The sequence below is a fragment of the Acinonyx jubatus genome, chromosome A3 (assembly GCF_027475565.1).
Source record: "Acinonyx jubatus isolate Ajub_Pintada_27869175 chromosome A3, VMU_Ajub_asm_v1.0, whole genome shotgun sequence".
Taxonomy (NCBI): Eukaryota; Metazoa; Chordata; class Mammalia; order Carnivora; family Felidae; genus Acinonyx; species Acinonyx jubatus.
Window position 1 is genome coordinate 105,293,929 of NC_069388.1, and position 15,695 is coordinate 105,309,623.

The 15,695-nt window shown below is 37.5% G+C and overlaps 1 protein-coding gene across 3 annotated transcripts in view; it reads left to right on the forward strand.

Annotated features, from left to right (window-relative positions):
• SLC8A1 (solute carrier family 8 member A1) overlaps nt 1-15,695 on the forward strand; it is a 390,461-nt gene that overhangs the window by 25,955 nt on the left and 348,811 nt on the right. The window contains exon 2 of one of the 3 annotated variants that reach the window (XM_053201001.1): nt 5,454-5,524. The exons of the other annotated variants lie outside the window; for them this stretch is intronic. The gene's annotated coding sequence lies outside the window, so the exon portion shown is untranslated. The remainder of the gene's footprint in view (nt 1-5,453; nt 5,525-15,695) is intronic. 3 annotated transcript variants of the gene reach the window in all.

Genomic DNA, 15,695 nt, shown 5'->3' on the forward strand with positions numbered 1-15,695 from the left:
TTTAGTTCTAAAGAATAAATGTTGATGGCCTCTCCACTGGCACCACAGAAAATCAGAATGTAATTAAAAAAAGAAAACAGTAATGAAACTATGCAGTTTTTTTTATCATATGACCTTTCCTTGTCCCATTTTTCTCCCATTCCTCGGTAAAATTGAGTCACTACGGCAATCTTATCATTGGCCCTCAATTTTCATAGTTGTATCAATAGCTGTGGCATCAGGAAGAAATTGCCCGGGTACATTAATGAGCAGCCCATGGGTGGGGACTAAGGATAAGCAGTTACACAGCTATTAAATGGACCACTATGAAGAGATAAACAATGCAAATGATGTTAAATAGTCTTGCATTTTTCTCCCATATTCACAACTTTTAAAATGTTTTCCGCAAGTCCAGAAGCCTTAAGATGTCAAAGCACCTTATAATCCAAGCTAAGATGGAAATATTTATCACTCATATTTTAGTGATCTTTCTCAATTAGAAATGAAGTGAGAGGCACCTGGGTGGCTCAGTCAGGTAAGCATCCGACTTGGGCTTGGGTCATGATCTCACAGTTCATGAATTCGAGCCCCACGTCGGGGTCTGTGCTGACAGCTTGGACCCTGGAGCCTGCTTCAGATCCTGTGCTCCCTTTCTCTCTGCCCCTCCCTTGCTAACTCTCTCTCTCTCTCACACAAAAATAAATAAACATTACAGAAATTTAAAAAAAATAAATGAAGGTAGTGTTTTAAGAGATAGGAACACGAAAACTCTGTTTATTTCTCCTGGTGTGTTTTCTCTTTCTAACCAAGATGAGAAATTTCTGTTTCCTCATCTATGGAATGTAAGAAGTATTTATCACTATAATCTTTATATCAGGAAAACTTGAGGGAAAAAGTGGTATCCAGCCAGGTGACCAAGAGAAAGATTTCTATGAATCTAAAGAACACTTATGATTTTCCTAAGCCTGAGAAAAATCCTGATTAAAAGATAAATAGTATATCAAAAATTTGGGTTTCAGGTTTTAGTGGAACAAGAATTCATTGTGACTATATGCTGTAAACAACGAAAAACATTGACACAAAAAATCAATTTTAAATTTGTAAGTTAAAATTACATACAAAAATATATAAATTCTGATATCCTTTAATCATTTATTTTCTTAAAATACTGATTTAGAATTGAATTTCCCCCAAAAGGACCTCAGAAATTTAGTCAGATATTTTAAATGTTTATTCAGTAACAATCAATGTCTAAATGATTGCATTCTGAATTAGTGCTGAATTGATGGACTTGCAAGTTTTCCTGAAATTTAAAATTAGTTGATCAATAATGAAATGCAATATCCCGTGAAATGGATGTGAAATTCCCCAGAAAAATCCACCAAAGAATAAAATTATATTGAAATCTTGCTATCACTGAGATCCTTTGGAACCCATCAGAAACTGATCTTTTAAAAGGGAGAGAAACACGCACTCTATATATACAGGAAAAATGTATCATGTATATATGTATAATGCAAATGTATATGTATAATGAAAAAAACTAAGCACGTGACGTTTTATTACTCAAATGAAATCATAGGTTTTTAAATGGACAGTACATTTGATTCTCTAACACACGTTGCTTTAAATAATTTTTTCACTGTTTGAATTTATAAATACAAACATGACGGCCGATTGCAATTTGTTGGGATAGTTTAGCTCTGCAAAGGTCACACTGAGTTGAGTCGGCCTCAGCAATATGTAAACAGGGACTGAAAGACACCTGCCTGTTTCAGTGCAGTACTATGCTGATTATGGCTCAAATAACAACTGTCCTCCCTATGACAAGTAGAACAGCCTTAAACAAGTGACTTGCTTTGTTTTTCAGAAAATCGGTAATTGTGTGTGTGTGTGTGTGTGTGTGTGTGTGTGAAGGAGAGAGAGAATGTATGTGTGGAGAGCAGAAAAACTGAGAAAGAAAAGGACTTCTATCACCCCCAACCAAGATACAGCTGAATATAAAAAGGCAGAAAAAAGAAATTACCTCTCAAACAATATTAATGAATAGGCAAAAGAGAGAGAGTGAAACAACCCTCCAGAAATTGTATCACTGGATTTTTACAAGTTGATGCCGAAATGTGTGGCCGAAGGAGGCAGGCTGGAATAATAATAATGCTATGTATTAATAGAGCTTTTTTTTTTTTCTGAAAAGATGTTAACACATTGTGATCATCTCTGACTTTTTTCCAAGCTGCAGTCCAGATAGCTCCTGAAAAGTACTGAGTCACAACTATTCTGGAAATTCGTTGTGCCACATCAAGCTACTGTAATTCAGAAATGAACATTTACTGAGCCTACTCTAGGCCTCTTGAAAGTTTATCAACCAGTGTCTTTGTATTTAGTTCCTACGTCAACCAAGTCTCCTATACACAAACATGCACATGCACAGGCACGTATGCATGGACACACACACACACACACACACACACACACACCCCTACTGAAACTCAGCAGTTCAACACAAGGATAAATTACTCATGCGGCTTAAGTGTACAGAGAAGAAAAAAAAATGCAGTTAAGTTCATCTTCAGCCAAAGGAAGAAAACTTCCATGCCAACTGACCCCCTTTTCTTCCTTCAGCAAAAGGTCAAAAGTCTTTTTCATTTGGGTAGTGACTGTAAAGTTGAGCAATCATTTCTAAAATATTGTTTAAGTGGCAAGAAATTACCTCTTTTTTTTAAGTTTATTTATTTTTGAGAGACAGAGAGAGAGAGCACGTGCATGCACAAGCTGGGGAGGGGCAGAGAGAGAGGGAGACGCAGAATCCGAAGCAGGCTCCAGGCTCTGAGCTGTCGGCACAGAGCCTGATGCGGGGCTCGAACTCACAAGCTGTGAGATCATGACCTGAGCCGAAGTCAGATGCTTAACTGACTGAGCCACCCAGGTCCCCCAAGAAATTACCTCTTTTTAATAATGTGAGACAAAGAAATAGGGAGCGGGTAGGGAGACAAGAGCAGGCTGATTATTTTACAGATAACAGCCTGAAGCACAGAGGACTGAACTGATTTACTCGCAGGCATTCAGAGGGTTCCAGGAATAGGGAGCTACAAAACCTTAGCTCCCCAATCTAGGACTACATGGTAAGGTCCTCTGTCTGTTAAGATAAAAGAAACCTGACGTTTTCTTCAGACTCCATGGTAGTTCAGCCTACTAAAATAAATTTTAAGGGCACCTGGGTGGCTCAGTCGGTTATGCCTCAGAGTCTTGATTTCGGCTCAGGTCATGATCTCACAGTTCATGGGTTCGAACCCCGCATCAGGCTCTGTGCTGACAGCTCAGAGTCTGTTTGGCATTCCTTCTCATCCTCTCTCTCTCTGCCCCTCCCCCACTTGCGCTGTCTCTCTCTTAACATAAATAAGTAAACTTTAAAATCACTACATAAATTTTAAAAGATTATGTTGCCCAAGAAATTTACGTATGTATTTCACAAGCTTTCTATTCCTGTTTTCAGAGGATAGTATTATATGTTTTTAAACACTGAATGCTACAAATAACGCATCACACTGTCACTGCAATATTACATTTGCTATAAGTAAGATGTACCTGTACATTAATCATAACCATATTTTCCAGACCAAAATATCAGAGAAAATAGACGGTTAAGTTTTTATTCATTGATTTAATGGTTCCCTCACACCTTCAAAAATTTAATGAGTACTTAATACGCAGTAGGCATTAAGTTTGGTGATGTAAACGGAGTGAAGGACAGACTATGGAGAGGTAATTATGTTAGAAAATCTGAAATGGGTGATCACTATTCCTAGATGCTCAGAAATCAAGAGAATAGTGCATGTTCTCCATTGCAATTAGCTTTTTTTTTTTTCTTGGAGAGAAAAGAAATGTACATTTCTCACAAGATACTCTAGTCTTCTTGATATAGTCATATCATCAGGACAAAGCTAATCCTGGAAGTACCAGGCTCCAGCGTGCTCCCAACTTTTTAAATGGATTTTAGCAACGATGCACATGTCACCAATGCTCCAATTTTTATGTCAGGCCCCAACCCTGTGTTTCAGACTCACATTCTCAACCGAGACGTCAACGTCCCTTCTTAGAGCTCTACGAGGCATCTCAAACTTAACACATTCAAAACCAAACTTCTCATTTCTCACCCCTACATTCCCTATGAGAGTAAAGAGCAAACTACATTCACCCAGCAGCTCAGCAGAAAAATCCACTTAGCCTTGTTTTCTTACTTTTTCATATATCCCATTTTTGATCCGTCAACGAATTCTGTTGTTTCTACCGTCCAACTAGATCTCAGATTGGATCCCTCTTTTCCCCGCTGCTAACATCCTAGTGAAAGCCACTGGCGACTCTCCCCACGCAGGCCTTCCTGCTTCCATCATGCCCCTGAGGCAGTTCCCCACAGTGGAGCCATTCTCTTCAAACGTGACAGTCCTCTACTTCCTACCTTCCATTAGTTTCCAGCACTCTTAGAATAAGTTGTTACAACCTCTCTCGGTCTTCATCTCCTTTCCTATATTTCTATCATTTGTTCTCTTTGCTCCAGCCACACTGGCTCCTGCTCTTTCCTCGCATGCAAAGAATCCAAGCTTCTTGGCATGAGGGAATTAGCATTTTCTAGGACCTCTACCACGACTGCCCTTGCCCCAGAAATAGATTTTTCCCTTACTTTATTCAGATGTCTAGGCCAATGTTATCTGCTGAGGGAGGCCTTCTCTGCCTACTTTACCTAAATCCCTTGTTTGTCACTCTTTATCCCCATGACATGATTACGTTTTTTCTAGGGCTTATTATTATCTAACATTAGATTATATCTTTGTCTATTTTCAGTCTAAGGCAAACCTCAGAAGGGTAAGATTTGATCTTTCTAGCCCTAAATGAATGCATGAACTCCAGCAGGTATCAAGGCAAAGGAGTCTGGACAATAGCCTGTGGTGGCCCTGGGAAACTGAGACAACACTCTGCTTTAGGCCTTGGACCCAGAGATTGTATAGGGTCCCTTTAGAGGAAAACAAAGGAAAATAGGTTGCTGCAAGTTGGATGATATGAAGAGTATGTCAACAGGAAAAGATCATAGTTCTTAAGAGAATCTGACACTTATGTAGCAAAATCAAAACAGTCCACAATTGTCTTCAAAATGCTTTAACTGACTTGTAAAACTTGCTTTTAATTCCTCATTACTTATTTAGTTCCGTGCTTTCAAAGGAAACAAAAGCCCTTTAGAGATAAAACAAGTCTGGCACTATGTTAAGGTTGTTAACTACATTTTGAATAGAAAATTGCTGAGGGGAGCAAAATTCCTCTGAACTCCTTAGAACTTCAGAAACATCATCGAAAGCTATGTGGTTGTTTTTTGGTTGCTGTTTTTGGGTTTTTTTTTTTTTTCAATAGAACCAAAAGTAGGAGAATCTAGTTTATGTAAGTATCTACGGGAAGTCCTAAGGTTTATTTTGTGTTTCTCCTAGTCAGTCATTGCAAGACAGCAGTTCTTAAAGTGTGAGGCGGGTGCTGCTGAACGTGTTGGAAATTCTTTCAGGTGAACACTCTTTTCTTCATAATAATATGAAGGTGTAATTTGCCATTTTCTTTTTCATCTTTTCACAAGCGTACACTGGAGTTTTCCAGAAGTTACCTAGTGCGTGATATTGCGACAAATCCGATTAAATGGAAAATCAGATATGCAAATCCAGCTGCCTTCTCTTAAGCCAAACGTTAGCAATATTTGCAGATCTGGAAAGCAAGACCATTCTCACTGCGGAATATTTTTGTTATAGAAAATGTGGTTATCTTGGTAAAAATTTATCACTTATGTTAACGTGTAGTGGACATATTATTATTTTTGCTGAATGAGTAACTTCATATCGAATACGTTCTTAGTTTTAATTTCTAATAAATTTAATTTCTAATAAATAGCCAGAGATATAACCACAAAAGCAAAAGCTCTGTTAGGCCCTCACTGATTTTTAAGAGTATAATTGGGCCCACAAATTTCAAAAACTGCCTATCTAAGACACTAAGCTATCAACAGATAGATCCCTAAGTAATTATTTTATAACTAAGTTTAAGATGAAGACATAGTTAAATAGCTTGATTATTTTAGTTACATACATTTCTTAGGACTCCAAGAAAGTCATGATTTTTTTTTGCATTCATTATGTCTTCCTCTTTCCACAAAGGATTTTAGTATACTCTTAGACTATTGTTTCAACTTATTTGCACATACAAGTAACTAAAGCTTTGCAAACATGAATCCAAATGTGAATCCATTTAAGCTCTAACACTGTGGTCACGAGCACGATTCTCCTGAACCAAACTGCCTGAATTTACTCCCCGCCTCTGTACCTCAGTTTCTTTAACTTTAAAGCATAGATACTATCAACGACTATGTCGAAGGGCTGGTAAGAAGATTAAGTAACTTCATACTTATAAAGTGTTCAGAGCAGTGCTAAGTACATTTAATAAATTTTAGCTACTATTATAGTCAATATAAATGTCAATATAAATGTCAGCTACCATTATACTCATTACTGAAAACAATATCAAAATATTAGAAGGCACGGTGGAGGAAAAAAGAAGTTGACATCAAAGCTTTAGGAGGTATGATTTCAAAGTAATTAGAAATTGAAAGATACATTTGGGGCGCCTGGGTGGCTTGGTTGGTTAAGCATACGACTCTTGCTTTCAGCTCAGGTCACAATCTCACAGTTAGTGAGTTCAAGCCCTGCATCTGGCTCCATGCTGAGTGCACAGAGCCTGCCTAGGATTCTTTTTCTCCTTCTCTCTTTCTGCCCGCCCTCCCTCACCCCTGCCAAATAAGTAAATAAACTTAAAAAAAAAATAATAATAAATTGAAGGGTAAATATAATCTTACCATTGAGACAGTATCCTTTTCTGAGAAATCATATATATTTTTGTCCAAAAGTAAATTTCCCTTTCTGGTACTCTATCTAGTAGCCATGAGATAAGGCTTCATTATGCACATTAAACATATGCCCCAAAGAAGAAAACAAAGACTGCAGATTATGACTAGTAATTATGGAAAAGATAATCCGTTAGGGCTAAATATATCAGAGTGCCTGGGTGGCTCAGTCGGTTGAGCATCTGATTTCAGCTCAGGTCATGATTTCGGGGTTTATGAGTTCAAGCCCTGCATCAGGCTCTGTGCTGACAACTCAGAGCCTGGAGCTTGCTTCAGATTCTGTGTCTCCTTCTGGCTCTGCCTCTTCCCTGCTCATGCTCTGTCTCTCCCTCTCTATCAAGAATAAATAAACATTAAAAAATTTTAAAAACATCATCTGATAACATTGCTTCCCAGGCCAGGATGCCATAGTTAAAATCATATAGCTAGAGGGCAATTGTCCTGATCAAGGATAATGGGATCCGTGAAAACCAGCCTTGCAAGAAGACAACCTACTGAGAGACAGCCAGTCTCATCATTTGCACTGCAGAAAGGAGAACAGTGGGACTAATCTTAAATGGAATGCCTTAGATCATGAAAGTTATTTTTTTATTAGTACTATAACTTGTAGGCATGTTTTCAACCCTAAACCGATTTATGTCTACCTCTATATTGAATATCAATTTATATTGAAATTAATATCACTAAGGACAGTTTACAAAGTGGCAGAATTTGGTTTAATGTAAGAAGAAAAATGAGAGATCAGAGTTGTCTATCCACCTTGCCTGAGGTAATGAGTTCCTTACCACTGGAAGCATAAAAGGAAAAATATATTTTTCTATCAGAAAAAAAAATCGTAGGTCTATCTGATTATACTCTTTACCCACTGCATTAATACTCAAAGAAATAATGCCATCACCTTCAATTGGCTACAATAGAAATAACATGTTCTATGTGGCATTTCATATTCTGGACATGTCTCCTTCATCTATTCAACAAATATTTATAGGGCAGACATTTATCTAGGAACTTCAAATATAGCTATAAGCAAAACATATAAAACCTCTGTCTTCACATGACATATTATTTTGAGACAAGGCAGATTAATAATTAATTAGTCAAATATATACATGTAGGAAGGTGTTAAGTGCTATGGAGAAAAGAAAAGCAGGGAAGAGGATAAGGAATATTGGAGTGGAGGAGTGGCAATGTGAGTTGCTTAAAGAGTGAAGGAAGGGTATTTCCAGAAAAACAGAAGAAATGGGAATGGGGATTTTAGGAAGATTTATATTTGGCCATTAAACTGAAATTTTATATTAAGAATCACACCAAATAAGCTTATTTTATTTATAATAAGATATTTATTATGTTTAAGTCTTTAATATTCCAAGATAGATATCATCAGGGGTTGTTTTCATCATGTACCATGTGTTAACAATTTCTAGATCCTCTGTGTCTCAGGTCTCTTCCTTGGATGCACGCAGCCAGGAACACTGTACTCAAAACTGCAGGGTAGCATGGGAAAGTTGTCACTAGCTCTCTTCTCTATTCTGTCTTCTGCCATGTGCACTGCTTCCCTCGGGATGCTCTCCTGACTCCTAAACAGGGGTTGTGTGTCTCCGCTGCATTATCTTAGCTGTACGATGCTGTATTATGGTTCACCTTAAACTTGGCCAACGCCAGGCTTCTAAGCCATAAGCTCTACAACAGATGGTGTGTACATTCCATTCCATCGCTGTGCTTGACCCATGGAGGTGCTCAGGAATGTCTGTTGAGTTGGATGCATTAATGGCCCTCACAAATCTAGTAGTCTATAATTTTGGTCTCCACTGATTGGCTATGTAAACTCCAGAAGGGCAGTCAGTTTTATTGTGCTGTACGGGCAGCACCTCGAACAGGCCTGGTACATAAGTAGGCTCTCAGAAAACATTTGTTGACGGATGATGCATCTCTGAAACAGGCAAGAACACAGTTAGGATCAGGTAGTTGGCAAATAATTCTAAAATCTCAGCCTTGCATTAACATGATGCTTTATGCTATGCCTAGTGTTTTCTCATTCAATCTCAGTGACTCCGTGGGTTGGGGGCGGGGATGAAATGCTTCATTTCCATTTTATAAAAGGAGTAACTCACAGAGATTAAAGATTAATTTGAGTGATACATGTTGTCAAGCTGGAATCTAGATCTTCCAATTCAAGGTCTTAGGGTTTTTTTTTTTTTTACTTCACAACATGCAAGGGTAAGTTTACTGCAAGACTGTCATGCAAACGGACATTGCTTTATCACATGCAGGTTAGGTCACTGTTGACAGCACTTGGCTCTCTATACATCTTCGATTCCTCTGTTTTCATGCCCACCTGATCCCCCTGGCTTAGACATAGGTCAAGTTTGTCCATTGTCCTTCTCACTACATTCCTCCCCTCAGCCGGAAGAGTGCTCTATCCTACATAGTTGATGCCCTGCCCCTTTCATTCCTCAGGTGACGCATCATAGATGGATACATATCTTTTAAAACTTCTTAATTTTTTTAAGATTTGCCCATGTGATATAGAAACATGCATATTAAAGTTTCTGCCTTAGAAATTTTGATTGAAACGTGAATCTTGCCCTCTCTTGCCAGTTATCTGATATTTGCACTGGTTGTAGTTTTAAACAACCTGTTTCAGCTCATTGCAATTGGAGTAATCATTTCAGATTTCCTGTCAACTTTCTTGCCACGGGGTATATGAGTAGGGTATTTCCAGACAGATGTCTGAGGTTGGTTACTTCTTACTTGAATGAAGGGTGTGCTTCCTCTATCTGACTGATGGAAAAACATTATGTCTAGGCAGCAATAACAATTCAGTGTGCTTGGCTCGCAATTTATGACTGTTTCAGTACATAGGGTGGTGAAAGAAGTATTATGTCCCTCTTTCACAGGAGCTAATGTTGTGCTAGTGATGAGGGGTTAGACATTGATGGATAAGGTAATCTATCCCAATAAATGTGGTGGCAGAGAATTAAGTAAGCTCTTCTCTGTGTGGTTAAGACTTGTCAGATGAGACTTTCAAGGTAGGAAAGAGGTGAATGAGACCAATAGGGGATACGGTGGTCAAGAGGGCAAGGAATGGACTTTAGAGTCAAAAATCCTGGATCCGATTCCCAGCTTAGGAGTTTATTAGCTGTGTGAACATGGCCTTTCCTCTGTCAAGTGAGGTTATCGATACTTATACCACAAAGTGAGACTAAAAATTTAAGAGCATAATATGCACAGAGTCTCCACGGACCACGGAACATTAGCAATGGCAAAGGCTTCTTTTTGAGAAACTTAGCCTTCAGTGTAAAGGTTCCAGCAGCCCTGTTTAGTATAAAATCAGCAATTTCACAGGTGATAAGAAGAAGCATCAAGCGTAGACATAAAATTTTAAAAGTTGGAAGGTGGAAATCATAGCACTAGCAAAACTATTTAACTGTAATCTGCACCATGACATTTAAGGGAAGAAGAAAGAGTGGTGTGTGTTAGGCTCAAGTGACAGTGAACAAGGATCTTCTTTATTTACAAATTGAAAATTGATTTATTGGATTCTTTGCAATTAAAGACTTTTTTATTATTGATTGAAAAGTCTTCTTTAATCATAAAAAATAAATAAAATTTTGGTTTATTTTCATTGTTAATTGTGAAAAAAAAGGCATGTATCTATGAAAGTAAGTAAAGTAGAAAGAGAAAATTACTTCAGTGCCACTGTCCAGAAATCTATATAAGTAACATTTGAAGGGATAAGCTTTCTGAATTTTTCTATGCATATAACTGTATATCTGTATCTATTCTCATGAATTTATTCCTTTTATAATTATAGCATCTAGCTGTACATGATATTTTTTGTAACCTGCTTTTAACACAATATATGTTTGTGTCAGTATAGATCTGTATCTTATATTGATCTATAGCTCATTCTGTTCATGTCAACATGGATCTATAATTCCATTTTCAATGGTTGCTCATGATTACCACAATGTGTTAGATAGCCTATTGCTAGACATTTAGATTGTTTGCAATAATTTTTAGCTATTATAAACAATGCTGTGTTGAATTTGTGTGCATTTATATCTGTGCATACTTTTCAATTATTTTCTTTGGCTAGGTTACTTGATGCAGAATTACTCTGACTAAAGGCGTGCGCATTAAAAATAAAAAGTTTGCCAGATTGCCCTCTAGAAAAACTGCCTGGATTTAAACATAACAGGAAATGTTTAAGTCTCTATAAAGTATGGAGACTTAACTAAAATAATGCTGTTTTTCAGTTTTTAATTAAATGCTGTTTTAAGGGGGGGATACATTAAAAAGTGGATTAAGCCAAATAGGAGAAAATAGGGAAAGAGTGTGCATAAGTAGGATTACTGAAAGTATTAAAACACTCTTCAAATCGAACTTCAGGGTAACCTAACAGTTGATGAGAGTAGAGGAGGAGAAATAATTTTCCCTGTGCTTCTCTAGGTTCTTGGCGGAGACCCCCTGTAATAAAAGACAGAATGACAGGAGAAAAATAAACAGAAGTTTAGTAGCGTGTATACCTCTTGTATAAATGTTGGAAGATATGCAGGAATACTGAATAACTCCTAAAATGGCCCAAACCATCACCTTAAATGCCATCTGCAGATGAAGAAAAAAAAGAAAAATGTTGGGGCTGAGGGTGTCCAGTTATGAAAGGCTATCAAGAAAAGCACAGAAATCAAGTATATGGTTGTTATTGAGATTTAAATACATGGCTTCTCCATTGATAAGAATTTCTAGAAAGTTGGTCATCCTCCTTCTGGTACAGAGAAGGAGATTTCCCTGTAAAAGTAAATGTTTCTCACAAAATGGTAGCTTCTATTCAGTTTTCTCCTGTGTTGTCTGCTTCTTAAAAATAATAACTCTAAGGGCACCTGAGTGTCTCAGTCTGTGAAGCGTCTGACTCTTGGTTTGGGCTCAGGTCATGATCTCACGGTTGGCAAGTTCAAGCCCCATGTTGGGCTTGTGCTGATGGCATGGACCCTGCTTGGGATTCTCTCTCTGTTCCTCCCCCTCTTCTCCTCCCTTGCTCGCCAGAATGCTCTCTCATTCTCTCTCTCTCTTTCAAAAAGAAATAAATGAATAAACCTAAAAAAAGAAACACGAAAACAAAACCAAAGCTGACAGTGCAGAGCCTGCTTGGGCTTCTCTCTCTCTCTCTGTCTCTGCTTCTCTGCCTCTCCTGCTTGTGCACACACACTCTCAATCTTTCGCGTGCAAAAACAAACAAACACACTTAAACAAACAAAACAAAACAAAAATTTCTAAAAAATAATAACTCTAAAATAATCCATATACCAAAGAGACATATTTGGGGTGGCAAATACTGCTCCCTTTCAAGAGAAAGTTCTGCTTTTAAGAATTCCAATTAGTAAATTATGAAGTAATTACAGAATATTTCTAATTTTAAATCTCCAATGAAATAAAGGATCTGGCAATAATCATCAATGGTTGCTGAAAACACTAGATGGGAACTTTTTTTTTTTAAGTTTTTTTTTTTCAACGTTTATTTATTTTTGGGACAGAGAGAGACAGAGCATGAACGGGGGAGGGGCAGAGAGAGAGGGAGACACAGAATCGGAAACAGGCTCCGAGCCATCAGCCCAGAGCCTGATGCGGGGCTCGAACTCACGGACCGCGAGATCATGACCTGGCTGAAGTCGGACACTTAACCGACTGTGCCACCCAGGCGCCCCTAGATGGGAACTTTATGATAGATGAATCAAGCCAAGGATACCTGAACACACTAATAAGTTTAACAACACAGAAAGAGGGCAACCAGACATTATTTACTTCTTGATATGACAAAATGTGAGGTATATACACAAGACTCCCTATCACACAGTCATGCCAGATAAGCAATGAAATTTATAGAAAAGATAGAAGACAGAAGTCCATTAAAAGATATCATAGTAATGTGTTCAGCAAATTCCAGAATGTGTGAAACTTGACAGAACAAAGGACTTGATGTCTTAGAACATTCAACTGCAAAAATAAAGAGAGGAGGGATTTATAGGTAAAGAGGTTCTTAAAGACAATTCATACGTATGTAATGTTTTAATGTTATTTGGATCACTATTCTCACAAACTAATGGCAAACATATTGTTTAATGAGAGAATCAGAGACATTTCTTCACGGGATATCTGATGGAATTAAATGATTATTGTCAATTTCTTAAGTGTGGCAATGTTGTTGCAGTTATGAAAAAGAGTCCTCTTTTAGAAATATACATTGAAGTATTTACTGATGAAAATAATGTAATATCTAGGAGTGACTTTGAAATATCAACACAAATCAACAAATATCAACTAGTTGATATCAACAATATCAACTAGAGGAGACATCTAGATGCCGCAGACTCGACAATTTGTTGTTAACTGGCGAAGCAGAAAGTAGGTACTTGGGGACTAGCTCTACTTATCCTTCTTTTACTTATGTTTGAAATTTACTATGATAAAGGGTGAGGGATGTATTTAAAGGCAGCTTATTATGTACAAAAAATTTCTGCACACCGAGTTAGACACAAAGTGCAGAAAAGAAAATCTACTTTTAATTAAGAGAAATTACAATAAAGATAGAAAATTATGATAATCTAAAAATTCTTTTGCTTTCATGAGGAGCTTACTTAAACTTAATGGGCGATGCTGGGAACCACATGGAAAGACATGAAAAGTCTTCCTCATCAAAACAATTGAGTGATTGTTGACTTGAAAATTATTGTTTAGATGGACAGGAAAGAACATTTTTTTTCTGTAAAAAGCAATAGCAATAAACAGTAAAAAATACACAAACGCCACTAATTTTTAAGTAAGTAAACACCACTACAGTCAGTATTGTCTCAAAGTTATCTTTCCAGAAAAAGTGAATGACAGTGTTTTGAACAAGATAAGGGAATTTCCGAATATGGAGGAGGATGCTGATAAATCCACATCACCTCTCTTGTGACATATGATGTAGACTAAATGATGGAACATGAGCTTTGAAACCTAAAGTGAATGCTGAGACTTTATATCATGAAATCTCAATGGTTTAATGGAGGAAAGAGACAGAAATCAGTTCAATACCCATTTTGTATACATTCAACCTGAGATCTAGGATCCTGAACCAGTTTGCTTAACATTATAGACACAGTTAATAATAATTCATTTTTGCACAGGAATATGATAATATCTGAAAAAATCTTCAATGTTGTTATTGCAAATTACTTTGTGAAGATTACAAGGTGATAGCCATAAAAATGTAGTATCATGAATGTGGTAGAAAAAGATGGTGAACACATAGTAAATTCCAAAGGATCAAAGGAAACCACTATTGTTTTTGGGGGGAAAAAGTGGAAATTAATAAGGACTTAATGAAAGAAAATAGCATTCTGGAGGGAATAAAAGGACATAAGTTGTTTATGTGAATGTCAAATGCAAAGAGACATCACATGACCTTTAATGAAGAAGCAAAAAGTAGTAAGTAGCGAGTCGGCGTTCTATAGAAGAAACAAAGGGAGACAAAAATGGTAGCTAGCAGTGTTTTTGAGAGGAAAAAGAGAATTTAGAGAAGTGAATGGAACAGTTTAGAGTTTTTCCTTCTTCTATAATACTTAAACAATTAATAGCACCATCATCCCTCATCAGAAGCAACTTGAACCATCAGGATGCTGACCCTTGTTAAGGAGGGCAGTGCTGTTGTGTGATCTATGGGCCATGCTCTATAAAGCAGATCCTTTTACGTTGAGCTGTCCTCTTAGTGGCGTTGGGTTTACATCAGTCCCTACCCCTGTCTCATCTCTGGGCAGTAGGAGACATTTTCAAGATGGGTAACTGGGGCTTAACAGTGAAATCTTTGGACAGAAAAAAATTGAAGCTGAACAACCTTCCCGAGGGTCAGATATAAACCCTAAGGGGCATGATAAACACTGTGTTCTATCAGTTTAGACTCCAGCCAGCCTTGGGGCTCCATTCCATTCTTTTCAGAGGATTTAATTAACTATTCCCTCCTGGTGGGATTTCACTCTCAAATTAATCCATCTTTTAAAGCACGTACCCAGCTTCTTTCTTTCTCTGTATATTTTGTTTTTAGAGCACCTGTTCCTATACGAATATATGATTAACTCATCTCAACATCTAGACACTCCTATATTTAGTGCCCTCTTGGGCCATTTAGAATGAGTTACTGATGTTAAGTAATCATAAATAGGTTTTTTCAGGTACATCATGTATGTGAATAAAGAAATTGGCATCATCCATTGGAAGTGGAAAGACCAAGTGAAACTTTCTAGCATCTATGCTCCTTGGGTTGGGTTTGGGAGAAGGACAAGCAATCAACATGAGCTATGGGTCTGAGTATCTTGGAATGTAAGAAGGTACAGAATCACAGTTCCTGTCATTGCAAACACTTTATGCTTCTTGCACTTTATGATTCTCAGAATCATATTGAAAGAGACAGAAAATTTATTTGAATTCTCAGTTTGCAAGAGATGCAAAGCTCAGGGCTGTTGTGACCTTTAATGAAGAAGCAAAAGTTAGCAAATCATCGTTCTGTAGAAGAGACGAAAAGAGACAAGGTTGGCAGCGACTAGTTAGTAGCAAAACTGTAACTACACATTCTTTCCACCTTTCCAGTATGTGATCATCCAGTTGGAATATAAAAGCTACAGGGAAGGTCCTTAAGTCATTTTGGAATGATTGTCTCCAGTGGAGTTCTCTGGTGGAACTCCTCTCCAGCAGTGGTTCCCTAAAAGGCATACCAATGCAGAAAATTTTTGGTCAATTTGAGTTATTGAGTGAG